Genomic DNA, 15,012 nt, shown 5'->3' on the forward strand with positions numbered 1-15,012 from the left:
CTGGTCTGAGAAAGATTTTGCTTTGGGCTTTGGGCTGTTAAGATGAAAACAACACACTGGTCCAGTGAATGGGTTCATCAATAGCGTTGAAGAACCCCCAAAAAATAGTAGCTTCTTTATTTAATTTAATTTTTTTGGTGTTATTAAGGAATGATTTAAGGTGATTAATTAACAAAATTTAGGGTTGGTTTGGGAAGTGGGTTGGCTTTTTGGCTCTTTTGGCTATTTTAGCCTGGGTTAAAAAGCTTGGTTTGGGAAGTACTTTTTGGCTTTTTTGACCTTTTTTTGTGAGAGAATAGTGTAATGATTATGGGTTGGATGTGATGTTTTATTTGTTGTGGCTAAAATAGCCTATTTTGTCTTTTGTAGCTATTTTAGCTACAAATCTTCTTCCCAAACGGATATGTACATATTTTTATGATAAACACTTTAGTAAAAAAAAAATGTACATTCATTTCAAATTTATTAGCAATTTAGAGTAATGTTATGTTTTATGAAAAAAATATCAAAAAAAGTTTCATGAAAATTCTCCACCATTAGATTAATTTGTGGTGTTTTATTGTATTTTATGCAATCGCATACACTAAGTTATAATTTATCAATCATAGAGCACAAATTAAAATTTCAAAATTAAAACATACTTACATTAAAGTAAGACATTTTGTTATTTTGTTATCTATGACACTAGATTATTTCTATAAGCTTAATAATTGTTTTTGATATTTCTTTCATTAAACTTAGCATTACTATGTTTTTTCTTCTGTTTTGTTTTTTTGTGATCACGAGTCTGTCTAGGAGGTTGGGCCAAGCCCAGGATTCAGAACCTAAGTCCAAGTTGACCCCAAGTTTTATTTGGGTTGGGCCATCCTTTGTTGGATAGTGATTTGGACCAGAAAAAAGTTGAACCAGGCAAGCCTGGGTCGAACTGCGAGCTTTTGGCCCAAATGAAAACCTTACACCTAAATACTCCAAGCTTCAACACCAGGTTTGGTTTCAGAAAATTAAGTATACTTTTCAGAAAATTGAGTTTTTATTTTTTTTATTTTTCGTGTTTTTTTAAGAAATTTTTTAATATTTTACGTAATTTTTTATTTTTTATTTTTTAGATACACCTAATCTAAATACCCTTAAAAAGCAATATATTTGTGAAAAAAACTTTAAAAACTCACTAAATACAAAAAAATACAAAAAAGAAAATATGAAAATTTAATACATTTTTGTATTTTGTTTTATTTAATGAATTTTTTAAAAAAAAAATTATACATTTTTTTTAAAATTTTTTAAGCATATTAGATTAAGTGAATCCAAAAATTAAAAAAATAATTAAAATATTTTTAAAATTTATTAAAAATACAAAAATACGAATTCAAAAGTCAAAATATTTTTAAAAATGGAAACCAAACCATTAAAATTGAAAGAGTAGAAAGCCCCAAGTCAAATATTAATGTAATGATCCAAAGCCTACCCTACCTACCTAGAGTGAGTTGGCATTTAGCTAAAAAAATCTTCTTCTCCTTCTTCTTTTAAATTTTTTTTTTTTTTAAAATTTGTATTAAAAATTTTATTTTTCAAATTCCTCTAATGTATAACAATGAAAAAAAAAAAAATGGGACACTTATGAGTCGATTTTATTAACTAGATTTATTTTCTTATAAATTTTGATTGATAAATTTATCACTATAAATTTATTAACTAGACTGATAAATTATCACTGTAAATTTATTCGTTAATATCAATCATCTATACTCATATTCACTCACTCATTTATAAGAATTTACCATTTTCTTCCACATACACATACACAAAAAAAAAAAATGATAAATTTATCATTGAAAAATAAAACTGAATCTAATTTGCAATATAAGAGAACATATAAAAGATCCAAAAACTTAAAAGACAACGTAACTTTTAAAATTTTATTAAAAGACGTATAAAAACGTGCCTTTTATAATTTTTTTTGATTTTTTATAATAATTTTTTAATTTTTTAACACAAATTTTTTATTCTTAAACATCCCCTAAAGTATCTACTCATATGAATATGACCGAGGAGAATTGACATGCGCTAGAGGATTTTCTTGTTTGGGGTCTACAAATGCATTAACGCTATTATTTCCTTCTTGTCATGTAAAGGGCCCACAAATACATTGAACGGCTATGCATGTTTAGTGGGATGTTGCAATCTTTCCCTTTCATCGCATGTCTTAATTTGATGAATTTTGAGTTTGAGGTTTGAAAAAGAGGCTTTCAAATTCAACTTTATTAGCCTATCACCTGTGTCACGGAATAATTATAAATATTTATATATATATTTTTTAATTTTTTTAATATATAAATTATGTTTTTTAAAATTTTTTATAAAAATAATTTAACAATCTTATCACTAACCATAGTGTATAGGAGAAATTAAAAAAGCTACTGCAGTAACTATACACGGATTGTATCTATAATTATTTGTATGAGGGGATTTTAAATGATAATCAGAGATTTTGACCAAATCAATAAATGCAAGCATGTGGATTGAAAAAAGTTAATAAATACTGATAATGAGATTTTGACCAAATCAATAAATGCTGAGGTTTTTTTTTTTAAATAAAAAATTTAGAAAAATAAGATTGAAAGATTGGAGCTCCCACAAGGCTGGGGGCTTAGAAATCTTTTTTTTCTTAATATATTTATAATTATCTATATATGTGAATTGCGATTTTTAAATGACTTTTTTTTTAATGTCTTTTTTTTTCTTTTTTTTATATTATATTAAAGTTTAATATTTTGATAATAATCATATGTTTTGGACTTTTCAAGAAATTAAATGTCTTCTTTTTTTTATTAAATTATATTAAAATTTAATATTTTGATAACAATCATATGTGTTGGACTTTTTAAGAAATTTTTTTTATGCTTGTTCTTAATGCATTAAAGTGTTATTATAAGGGATAATAATCATATCTGTTGGGACTTTTCAAGGAATTCATGTGTTGAATTTCAAAGAATTTTTTTTATACTTGTTCTTAATGCATTAAAGTGTTATTTATGAGGGTAAGACTTGAGAGTTGGGAGAAGTTCATAAATACTAAGTTTTTTTTTTTTAAATCAAAAAATCAAGAAATTTAGATTGGGAGATTGAAACTCCCACAAGGCTTGGGGTTAAAAACCCCATTTTGCTTAATATATAATATATATTATCTATATATGTGAATTGCGATTTTTAAATGTCTTTTTTTTTTAAATGTCTTCTTTTTTTTCCTTTTTTATATTATATTAAAGTTTAATATTTTGATAAAAATCATATGTGTTAGACTTTTCAATGAATTAAATGTCTTCTTTTTTTTATTATATTATATTAAAGTTTAATATTTTGATAATAATCATATGTGTTGAACTTTTCAATGAATTAAATGTCTTTTTTTTATTATATTATATTAAAGTTTAATATTTTGATAATAATCATATGTGTTGGACTTTTCAAGAAATTTTTTTTATGCTTGTTCTTAATGTATTAAAGTGTTATTATGAGGGATAATAATCATGTGTGTTAGGACTTTTCAAGAAATTCATGTGTTGGATTTCAAAGAATTTTTTTATGCTTGTTCTTAATACATTAAAGTGTTATTATGAGGGTAAAACTTGGGGGTTGGGAGAAGTTAATAAATGCTAAGTTTTTTTTTTTTAAATCAAAAAATCAGAAAATTTAGATTAAGAGATTGGAGCTCCCACAAGGTTTGGGGTTAAAAACTCCATTTTACTTAATATATAGTATAGATGATAGTAGGGGAAGAATATTTGAAAATGTGCACTATATATATTTTACAATTAAAAATATATATATATATTTTTAATTTTTTGAATTATAATTAAAAAAATATTATAACTAAATACAATATGAGATACAATTAAAAAAAAATATCATAACTAAACACAATATGAGATATATCTAAAGAAAAAATAATAATTATAACTAAAAAAACTAACATAATTAAAAGTACGGATAATATAAATTTTTTTTTTTTAATTTAAAAAAGAGTATATATTGGAATTTACTTGGGAAAGATAAGTGTTGTGTATTGTGTGTGTCAATTTTCGACCACACTGCCAATCAAGCACTCAGCTGCAGAACATGAGTAGAATAGATTAAACTCGAACGATCTATTACAAAAAGAAGAGATTCCGGCGGTGGTTCGTCCACCCAGGGGCACTCCGATGATCAAGTCAGTAATCAATATTTCTCAAAGATAACTAATGGTACTTAACTCACTAGACAGAACATAAAAAACATAGCTTAGACCCATGAGGGTGCCTCTCTTTTATAGCCAATACAAATCTAGTCCCAATAGAAGACTAGTTTCAATGGATTTAGGATTACTGCTAATCTTGGACTCCCAGTAGAATTGAGATAAACTCTCTAAGGGTCTTATCTTTACCCAAACTGAAATCCTCTCTCATTCTAGGATTCTTGTCCCTTATCCACTTATCTCGGATTCTGGAATCTTCGCAAATAACCTTGGCCTTGCCGAAATTACCTCGGCTTCATGACCAGGATGCATGGCACCTCGGCTGGCACTTCGGTGCCACCTCGGCCATGTGTTGTCATTCAAAGAATATGTCCCCACAACTGCCCCCTAGGTTCTATTACCTCGGCATCCTGAGGTTATGGAACCTATATCGTTTTTTCCATTTAGCACGTCTACTAAGCTCGCTCTGTCCTTCACTATTTTCCAAATCTTAGTAATATGCTAATCTCGGCAATATTTTGCAGATACTTCTTTAGAAATAACTTTGGCTTAACTTCAACTTGTAAATTGTTTAAAATTTCAACAAGCATTAAATCAATTTCTTTCAACATGACCTCGGTTTTACTTCAACTTGTAAATTTCAAATTTCAACAAGTATTAAACATTACCTCGATTTAACTTCAACTTGTAAACTTAAATTTCAACAAGTGTTAAACATGACCTTGGTTTTTCAACTTATAAATTTAAAATTTCAACAAGTGTTAAACATGTCCTCGGTTTAACTTCAACTTGTAAATTTAAAATTTCAACAAGTGTTAAACATGACATCGGTTTAACTTCAACTTGTAAATTTTTCTTAAAATTTCAACAAATGTTAAACACGTTCTCGGTTTAACTTCAACTTGTAAATTTTTCTTAAAATTTCAACAAGTGTTAAACCCGTTCTCAGTTTAACTTCAACTTGTAAATTTCAATTTCAACAAGTGTTAAACACGTCCTCGGTTTAATTTCAACTTGTAAATTTAAATTTCAACATGTAAATTTAAATTTCTACAAGTGTTAAACACGTCATCGGTTTAACTTCAACTTGTAAATTTAAATTTCAACGACCTCGGTAAAAATCCAAACTTCTTCATTTTCTTCTTCAGTTCGTCCTCTTGCACTTCAACATCTGTTTCTGCATTTATTTTTAAGAAAAGAAAGAGAAAGAGTTACAACATAATTTGGTTTGCCACAGACTTGTTTTTGTAGTGCTGCAAAATCAAAGTGTTAGTCGTTGCATCCTGGGAAGTAGACGCCAGTTAAAACTCGAAACACCGGAACAAGGGCGAAATCTACTTTAAGGAGATTGTGTCCAACACAAACCTCAACTTTAATTTCTATAAGTATTTAATTCAGAATTTAATTTATTAAATTATTTTCTGAATTAATTTATTTTGTTGTTTATTTTATTTACACAATTAATTTACACATACACCCTTTGTGGGTATAACATATTTTACTTCAGTCTCTTCATAATTATTTTGAGTTTGCACTATTTTTTGCAATTGTTCCAAAATAATATGATAATGACATTCTTTTCTTTCTTTTTTAAATGTTATTTATGTAGGTAATTTTTTTAATGCATTACATATTATTATATATACTTTTTCTAATTTTTTCACTACTCTTTGTTAAGGTGGCTACCTTCCAAAATTCAAGTGGTGATTTCAAAGCACGTAATAATTTTTTCAATAGTGGACAAAGTATTATTCAAAATTGGGTAGGCGTCAAGGTCTTGATCCTCAACTAGTATTTTGGGGCCATATTATGAGTTGGCTTGATAAGGACCTAACATATCCTTTTTGTTGTGGGTAAATTATAAATTTATTTTTTGAAATTTATTAAAAATATAATTTTTTTTCATGTTTGAGAAATTACATCTCACTTTTTAAATTTCAATCAGATAATAAATAGATCATTTCATTAATCAATTGTTAAGTCAAATTAACAGATTATGTGATGTAAGTAATAATTTTTATATATATATATATATATATATGTAAATACCTGCATTAACCTTTGTAAATACTTTATTTCTCTCTCTCTTTTTTTCCCCTATCTCACCTTTCTTATTCTTTCTTTTCTCTCAACTAGCAAAATTACTTTGCCCAACCATCGTATCACCCTTTTCACTTTCGATCAGCACGACTAATCTACAAGTATTTGGTATTTCACCAAGGAGGATTAGAGAATATTGTGATGGTTGAGAGAGAGGATTTGGTGATGGGTAGATAAAAATGAGAGTAGTGTAGTAATTTTATTTTGATATTAGAGTGATTTTTTATTAGATTAGTTGAAGAAAAAATTCTGATAATTAAATATTATAATTTTCAAAATAGGAGAGGAGAATTCGTATTTTTAATAAATTTTAAGACTTATATTTATAATTTAATATTTTATTTTTATATTTTATTATTATTATTTTAGGAAAGATAAGCGTCTTTATTAATATACATTTTGCCAAAGTAAACAAAAGTGCCACGTGATTTAAAAGACTAAAAAATATTGCTAATACACTATGATATTGCAAAAAAATCTGTTTTGAAATGCTTGTTCGAATTATAGGGATTTAGTCTGTTGTGTGTAAGTTGGTCTGCTGCATGTAAGTTGGCTCAGAATACCTTATATAACCAAAAAAAACAAAAAACAAAAATAGTTCCTATTATTGAATTATAGTAATTTCATCCAAAAAAACAAGTTTTAATGAGATGTTAAATTTTGGGAAAAATTATGTAAATAGTCCATGTAGTTTACAAGATATGTCAATTTGGTCCTTATAATTTCGATTTGCTCGATTTTGCCCATTAATTTAACGGAGTGTGTCATTTTAGTCCAATAAATAACGGTTGTTAAGTTAATTTAATGGAAAGTCAAACAATGTGTCAATTTAGTCCCTGTATTTTTCATAATGTATCAATTTAGTCCCTGTCAAAATCGAAAAAATTGAAACTACAGCCTACAGGGACTAAATCGACACATCGTGTAAAGTACATGGACCAAATTGACACATTGTTTGACTTTCCATTAAATTAACTTAACAACCATTATTTATTGAATTAAAATGACACAATTCGATAAATTAATGAGCAAAATCAAGCAAATTGAAACTATAGAGACCAAATTGATACATCGTATAAATAACAGGGACTATTTACATAATTTATCCTAAATTCTGTTTTAATGACAAATTTTAAATGGATTGTCAAAATATGGCATTATCAAATTTTGTGTTGAATTTGACACAAAATGGGGTAAAATGTCAAATTTTAGAAGAAATTGCTAGTGCATCATTGAAGTAGTATTATTAAAATTTAATATTTTTATACTGCAACAGTGTCAAAATTTGATTATTCATTTTTATATTTTGGCGTTGGAGATGCTCTAATCTAGTGGTTTTATTTTTGAACGGTCCTGCTGTGTCTCGTGCCAAATAGGAATGTTGTAGACTTCCATAGGTTCACTCCAAATTCATTTGAAGGAAGTTATACATATTAATTAATATATCAATTAGTGTATTAATAAATAATATGGCATAGTTTTATTAGTTTTGAATCTATGTAATTTGTATAATAGTTCGGATTCATAATTTTGAAATTATAATGCTATATATAGCATGTGTTGGTACACTAATTGATATAATAATTAGTGTGTGTACCATCACTGAATTCATTTTTATGAGATCCTGACCATTTATCTTATAAAACCTGCTAAGTTGATTATCAATATAAAAAATTAAGTTGATCACATATTTATAAACATATGACTAGATCATATTTATTTATCTTAAAACAAATGGACAAAAAATGTGATTTCAAGAATTTTTTTTTTATTAAAGACAAATATTATTTAATTATGTGACCATAAATATTCGATCAATTTAATTTTTTACATAAAAGAACTTCTCAACTGATCCTACAAGATGAGTAATTAGATCACAGAAGTGCGCCCAGAGTAGGTTCAATTGAAAACCACCAAACCCTAAAGCCACACTTTCTCTCTTTAAGTTTTTCCCTCCTAAGGTTGTTTGAGTGAGTGTGCCACTCGGGAGGGGAACGGGAGCTTCGGCCTCTCTTTGGCCACCTCTCTCCTCTCTCCCCTCTTTTTTCTTCTATTTTCTGCAAAATAAATCTTGAGAGATCTTTCTTTCCAATATTTCCCTCCTTGTGAGGTGTTTTATCCCCCTAGGGTAGATTTTTTGAATTTCTCCTCCTTCCTTCTCCCAGCCAAAGCTAGATCTGCCGCTTCTCGCTGCCATCACTACACCACAATTGGATTTGCCGCTCATCGCCGTTTCTCGCAGCAGAAACCACCACCACCACACCGCAACCACTCCTTCACCAGATCTGATTTCTTCCTCTCTCCAGATCTTTGTTTTGGTTTGCTTTTTGAGTTTTTATTTCTTTTTTATTCGGTAATTTGCATGTTTTGGACTCTATGGATGTGTTATTGGTAGCTTGCTCTCTCTGCGGTGGAAGTTTTTGTGGTATCTCTAACTATACCTAATGCTGATCTCTTATGATCGCTTCTATGTTATAGTACGAGTTAGGATCTTGAATGATCATTTTTTTTTTTTACTATTATGGCTTTATCTAGTCATCTCCATTTGATGAGACTTAAGGTTTGATTTGGTATTATGGCTTTGTCTATGTACCTCTTTGCTCATTTTTTTCTTTGTTCAGAGTAAGTTCTATTTGTGTAGGCATAGAATCCGTTGTAAGTGTTGTTTAACTTATCCTTAATAGATTTTACTCCTGTTCAAAAAAAGAAAAAGAAAGAAAAAAAATAGGTTCAATTGAGATACACAACTTTTCTTGCTATACGACCTTTAGCATAAGAGGGATATTTGATCGGTATGATTTAGTGGTAGCCAAATGGTCCCGTTTGGTGTAACTGTTAAAACAGCTTATAGATTATAACTTAACAGATTATAAATTATGATTTTAATCAGAAGTTGTTAATCTGTTTGGTGTAACTGTTAGATTATAAATTTAAATTGCTGAGTAGTGTTTGTTAAATAAGCTGTGAAATAGCTTTTTCAATTAATTTTTATTTTTTGTTTGTCTACATTTCTCATAAAAAATAATAATAATAATCTATAGTCCATTTGAGTCTTTTTCTATTTTTAAAAAAATAAAAAATAAAAAAATTTAAGAGTATAACCATAAATTAACATATTCATAGCAGAAGCTGATAATCAGAAATAAGGGGTGAGCAGCTTCTCAGAATCAGCTTTTTTAAGTTAAAATAAGCTGTTAGAATCAGAAGCTGTTTGAAATAAGTTTAACCAAACAGTCCAAAATAATTTTTTCAAAACTAAAAGTCATAAGTTAACTCTGAAAAACTGAAACAAACACTCCCAATAATCCTTTCCTCTCAAATTTGTGCCTTCCTTTATGTAATGCACTCGCACTTATAAGGTGTAATAATATTCTTAAAATGTGAAAATCTTGCAATATAATTATGCATTCAAAAATATATTTTAAAAATGAAAATTTGAGAGACAAAAGACCTCTTGTCCTTAGTGATATATCTCTAGATTTGTGCATATACAATTTTTTCTTTTTTTAAAAAAAAAGAAAAAAAAAAAAAAACAAACAAACAAACAAACGTTTTCAGATTGAGGTATGACTAGGATTACAATTAAAAAATGTGCACATTACATCAAATTGTAAGATTACAATTAAATTAGTGCTTACCAACCAAAAAGGAATAAAGAAAGACTTGAGTGAATCTTGTGTGAGCAATTGACCCCACATAAATCTTCTGAAAAAAAAGGTGTGAATGCATCAAGGTCAAGATAGTCAACAAATTTTCAAATATTTTCAAGAATTAAATCATTTTTTTTGTTGGGTATATATACCCACGTCAATGATCACAGAGTCATCTAACCCATTTCAAACTCTTCTTTGTGAACAGCATTACAACCACCAACAATACAAATCACCACTCTTCTGTATCAACCGATGGCAAGTGCAAGGAGACAGATGATGATCAACGGTGGGAATTCCACAAGGAAGTGCTCTTCTGGCCGTCCGATCCCTCGGCGAGGACAAGTGAAGGTGGCTATTGTATTGGGTGTGTCCAGTTCTTTGGCCTCTCTTCTCTTCCAAGATTAGTTCTTTTCGATTGAGTCATTGACGTTGTGTTTGGCTGGAAGATTTAAGGAGGTATAGACGCTGTGTTTGGTTGGGAGATTTGAGAAAGAATTTGAAAATAAAAAGGGAAAAGGTATGTGAAATTAGGTGATATGTAGGTATATTTTATTCACATTTTACTTACATTTTCTATTTTCCTTTTCAAATCCTTCCTCAAATCACTCAACCAAACACAACATGAATGAATCACATTTCCTCTCATGGCACAGATTCTCAGTTTCAAATCTCTCTGTTCTATCATTCAAAACACTTGTAGTTATTTTTATATATTGAGAATTTTACCTGATTCAATGATTATAAATGTTTTTGAAATGAAAGAGAAGAATTTGACGATGGAGTATTCTTCCCTCTACTATTTCTCCAAATGTTCTTATCAATTTTGAGAGAGAGATTGGCTTTATTGAGGAGATCTCAGCAGTGTGATCATGTACCCAAAAGAGCTTGATCATATGTACATATAATGCATTTTACACAAGGAGAATTTTTTCACAAGTCTTTTTGCAATTTTAGCTATATTTGACTTGATGATTTCATAATACAATTTTAGTTGGATTCTATAATTTTTATTTTTTTTCAAGTGGATCATATGCCAAATGTTTTGAGAAATTAAATGAGGTTTGTAAGAGGGGCTAATTTGAGCCCACTAAATTATTTAGGCCCAATAGCCCAAGATTAGTGGGCCCGAATTCATCGCAAGTCCAAGAATCGGTGGGCCCAGATTTATCGCCATTAAACGGATTGAATCGCTCTAAGCCTCGAAAGGGTTCGGATCCACGAACCTAGAGACTTACTCGGGCCCGGACTCGAAAGGGTATTAAGCAAGCCTAGAGATCCGAGGCACTCGGACTCGAAAGGATTCGGATCCACGAATCTAGAGATCCGAAGTACTTGGCTTTGAACGGATTCAGACGCAATCTAGAAGTCGCTCCGTTAATGAGTCCCAGAACACTTGCGGGCTCGGAGCTTTCCGGGATCTACGCACCAGAACCATGGGCGTAATGGAGTTCGAACAAAGGACCCGATCCCGAGGACGGTGAGTGGAGATAAATTCACTCTTCGGTTAAACTAGCCTATACCCGGGTCGAGGTGGCACGACCCCGAGGGGTCCATGAGACTCGGCAATATTTTTGCGGCAGGACGTCCTCTGGGACTACCCCTGACCCTTTGGGATGATTGGGGATCATTGGTTAGGTGTGGCTAAGAAGAAGGGTTCGCCGAGGGAGTAATCTCCTCTTCGGGGTTTTCTCATCCTCGGAGAAGTCACCTCCTCGGAGAGGTCACCTCCTCGGACAAGGTGGTTAGAGAGAATATCCCCCATGTGCCTTGCACATGGGCTCCATCCTACATCATGAGGTGCCTATAAATAGCACTCACCCATAGCTTTACAAGGGATGGATTTTGGAGATTTTTAACTCTTGGGAAAGAACTAATTTCCCTTCTCCATTATCAACCTTGAGAGTGAAAGTGGGAGATCAATGGGAGAGCCTTACCATTATTCTATTCTCTAGCCATTTTGCCTTCTTCTTCACCCAATCTCTTATCTCCATCATCTCCTTTACTCTTGTGTTCTTGAGTTGAGACCATTGAAGAATCTAAGTCTCTCACATTTCTTCTAGAGAATTCGAAATTGTTCTTCAAGGATCTTCGAAGATCTTCGAATTTGGTACTCAAATTTGGTACTCAAAAACAGGATAATCAATCAGAGAGTTGGATCATATTTTCAATAGAGTTCACAATTTAACAATAATCAATCAGAAAATTAGGTCATATTCACTATTTTAAAATGAGTGCACAAAGTCGTTTTAATTTTAACGGTGTTAAATGCCAAGTCAAAACACGTTTAGTTTTGACAAAGTCGTAGTAAAAGAAAAATTTATAAAAAGGCTAGATATTCATGTTTTATGTGAGATTGAAAACAACTTATAAGATAAATTATGTCGAAAAAAACCTTGAGTTTAAATCTTTGTTCTCTGAAAACAACTATAATAAGATAAACTATATCGAAAGAGACCTTGAGTTTAAATATTTGTTTTCTGTTAATGTTTACGGATATAAGCAATGAACAACTCTGTCATGAATTAATAAAAAATGATTATACTAATAACATTTTAAATTTCAAATATTTTTATTAAGCTTGGTTTGCAATTACAATCATCCTGAAAAATCTATCCATTGTAGTTCCATGGGTCAAATATGCGATGACACACATTGTAAAATAGGGAAAGACTGAAGTGATTCATAGTCGTTGCCTCTTGTTCATCCCTAAATTAATACTCCAATTCTACCTAATTAAAAATTATTTTTTAAATAAAATAAAATATGAAAAATTGGCGATAAGTCCACACATGGCTTAATAAAATATATTGTTGATAAATACAAACCATTATTTTAAAGGACTTTTTTTTTTTTAATCTCTACTTTCTTTCTATTCTTACACACTACTATTATAGCCGTGCTGGGGACCTCCAGTGGGGGTGACCCCCCGCACCCCCACCTCCATGTGGGAGGCTGTGGACCAAGGAAAACAAAAAAACAAAAAAAAACAAAAAAATTATCTACCAATCACACCCCACTGGGGCCCTGGGGTCACCCCCAGTAAGGGTCTGCCTCTTTTTTCCTACTATTAATTGTCACTCACTGTGGTTGAAAAAAATAGATAAATAAGTGTGGATAATATGATTTTTTAAATTATTATTATTCTTATGGACGAAAAATAATAAAATTTGGGATAAAATCTATTTTACCCCCTACGGTTCAAATATAGTTAAAAAGCCCTTAGGTGGATTTGAATAAAAGTGCCGTTAACATCGCTAACTATAGATGTGAAATGACTATTATACTCTCAAATCCTATATTTTTTTTGTTATTTCCTTTCACTACAAGAAAAAACATTTTCAGCGACCACATGAAGAGTTGGTTGTAGTCGCAAATAGTTATTTATTGTAATTCTCATACACATAATTTATAATGTCTAACAATAATTTAATTAAATCACAATTAATTATAAATTCTTAATTATTTATTGTAAGTCATAATTTTTAATTATATTTCAGATCACAATTAATTCTAAATATTTAATTATTTATTGTAATTTTTAACTTTTTAATTTAATTATATTTTATGTCAATTCTTAATTATTATTTATTTTATGTTTTATTTAATTTAATTTTATATTTTAGATCAATCCTTATTTATATTTTAATTTAATTTATCTTAATTAACATATTAATCTAATTTTGGATTTGGAGAAAATGGGGCTAAAATTATATTTTTGTTGTATTAATTCCACTTTATTTTTTTCAAAAAACCAAACACACTCTAGAAAATGGTGTATGTGATATACCTTCCGTTAGTTTAGATGAAAAAACTAACGGTGATATTTTAGTCCAAAACCATATGAGGGTTTTATAGCTATATTTGAACTGTCGGGAGTAAATTACTCTAACCCTAAATCACGAGGGGTAAAATGAACTTAACCCTAAAATTTGAGACAATTACCTTGAAAATTTTAAATTTAGATTCTAGACCCAACTATACCTTAAAGTGAGTATCGCTAATGGACTCTTTAAAATAGGATTGTTGGCTATTATAGTTAGCATCATTTTATTTTACCTCCTTCAACGGACTAGCTACTACACCAGTCATTTTATATATATAAAAAAAAAGTCCAAACTAGCTATATTTGAAAAGTTTAAGAAGCTTTTTAATCAATTTGTTTGGATAAATAAATAACATAAAAAATAACATTAAAGCACATAAATAAAAAATAATTAAGTAAAGTAAACAACATTTTATTTTTTATATTTTAACTACTGAAAAATAAAGAGTAGTTGGTAGATAGTATTCATGCTTCTCTCCCACTTTGAGATGCAATCATGTGAAAAAAGGACCTTCATGCAACCCTTTAGAATGTAACTAGTGGCCACTCATGCGATACACCGGATTTTAAAAAGTTAAAAATAATTAAAAAATTGTTATTTAATTGTATTTTTTTAATATTTTTATTTAGTTTGTGTATATAAATCTTACTTGACATTATTAAAAATATTTATTTCACAATATTAAATTCTTTTAAAAAACAATCATACATTAAGTAAATCATCACATAAATAATAACTAATTTATCTAAGAATTATTTCAGACAATCAAAAGTAGAGTAACAAAGGCACATTATAATTAATCAAAATGACTAATATTAAATAAAAGTAATACTAATTTTGTTTAATCAATAGTAAATATTACATTAATCATCCCACATAGTATAATGAATTAAAATAAATTTAATTTTAATTCCCATTATATTTAGTTAGTGGTCTAAAATTTTTTACATGCTATTCGTTTTTTGGTTATATTGATTCATTAAACATAAATAGGTTTGGAATAATCACAAAAAAAGGGGGGTGGTTTGGAAATGCATTAAAGTTGAATTGACAAGCATAAAGAATATAAAATTTTAAATTATTCAAAAAAAAAATTAACATTTTTAATATGAGATCTCTTCCATTTGCTCAAACTCTAAATTTGAGTAAAAAAAGTTTAAAAAAAGAAGAAGAAATTTGTGGCTTAGTTCTCAAAAGAAATAAG

General features: G+C 29.2%; 1 long non-coding RNA gene across 1 annotated transcript; it reads left to right on the forward strand.

Annotated features, from left to right (window-relative positions):
• The first annotated feature begins 9,635 nt into the window (after nucleotides 1-9,635).
• LOC145798824 (uncharacterized) lies at nucleotides 9,636-10,932 on the forward strand. The gene is made up of 2 exons (XR_014340519.1): nucleotides 9,636-10,501; nucleotides 10,638-10,932. It is a non-coding gene; the product is annotated as an uncharacterized LOC145798824 (long non-coding RNA).
• Nucleotides 10,933-15,012: the final 4,080 nt, after the last annotated feature.

Source organism: Camellia sinensis, chromosome 9 (assembly GCF_055761805.1).
Source record: "Camellia sinensis isolate YWXY chromosome 9, ASM5576180v1, whole genome shotgun sequence".
Classification (NCBI taxonomy): domain Eukaryota; kingdom Viridiplantae; phylum Streptophyta; class Magnoliopsida; order Ericales; family Theaceae; genus Camellia; species Camellia sinensis.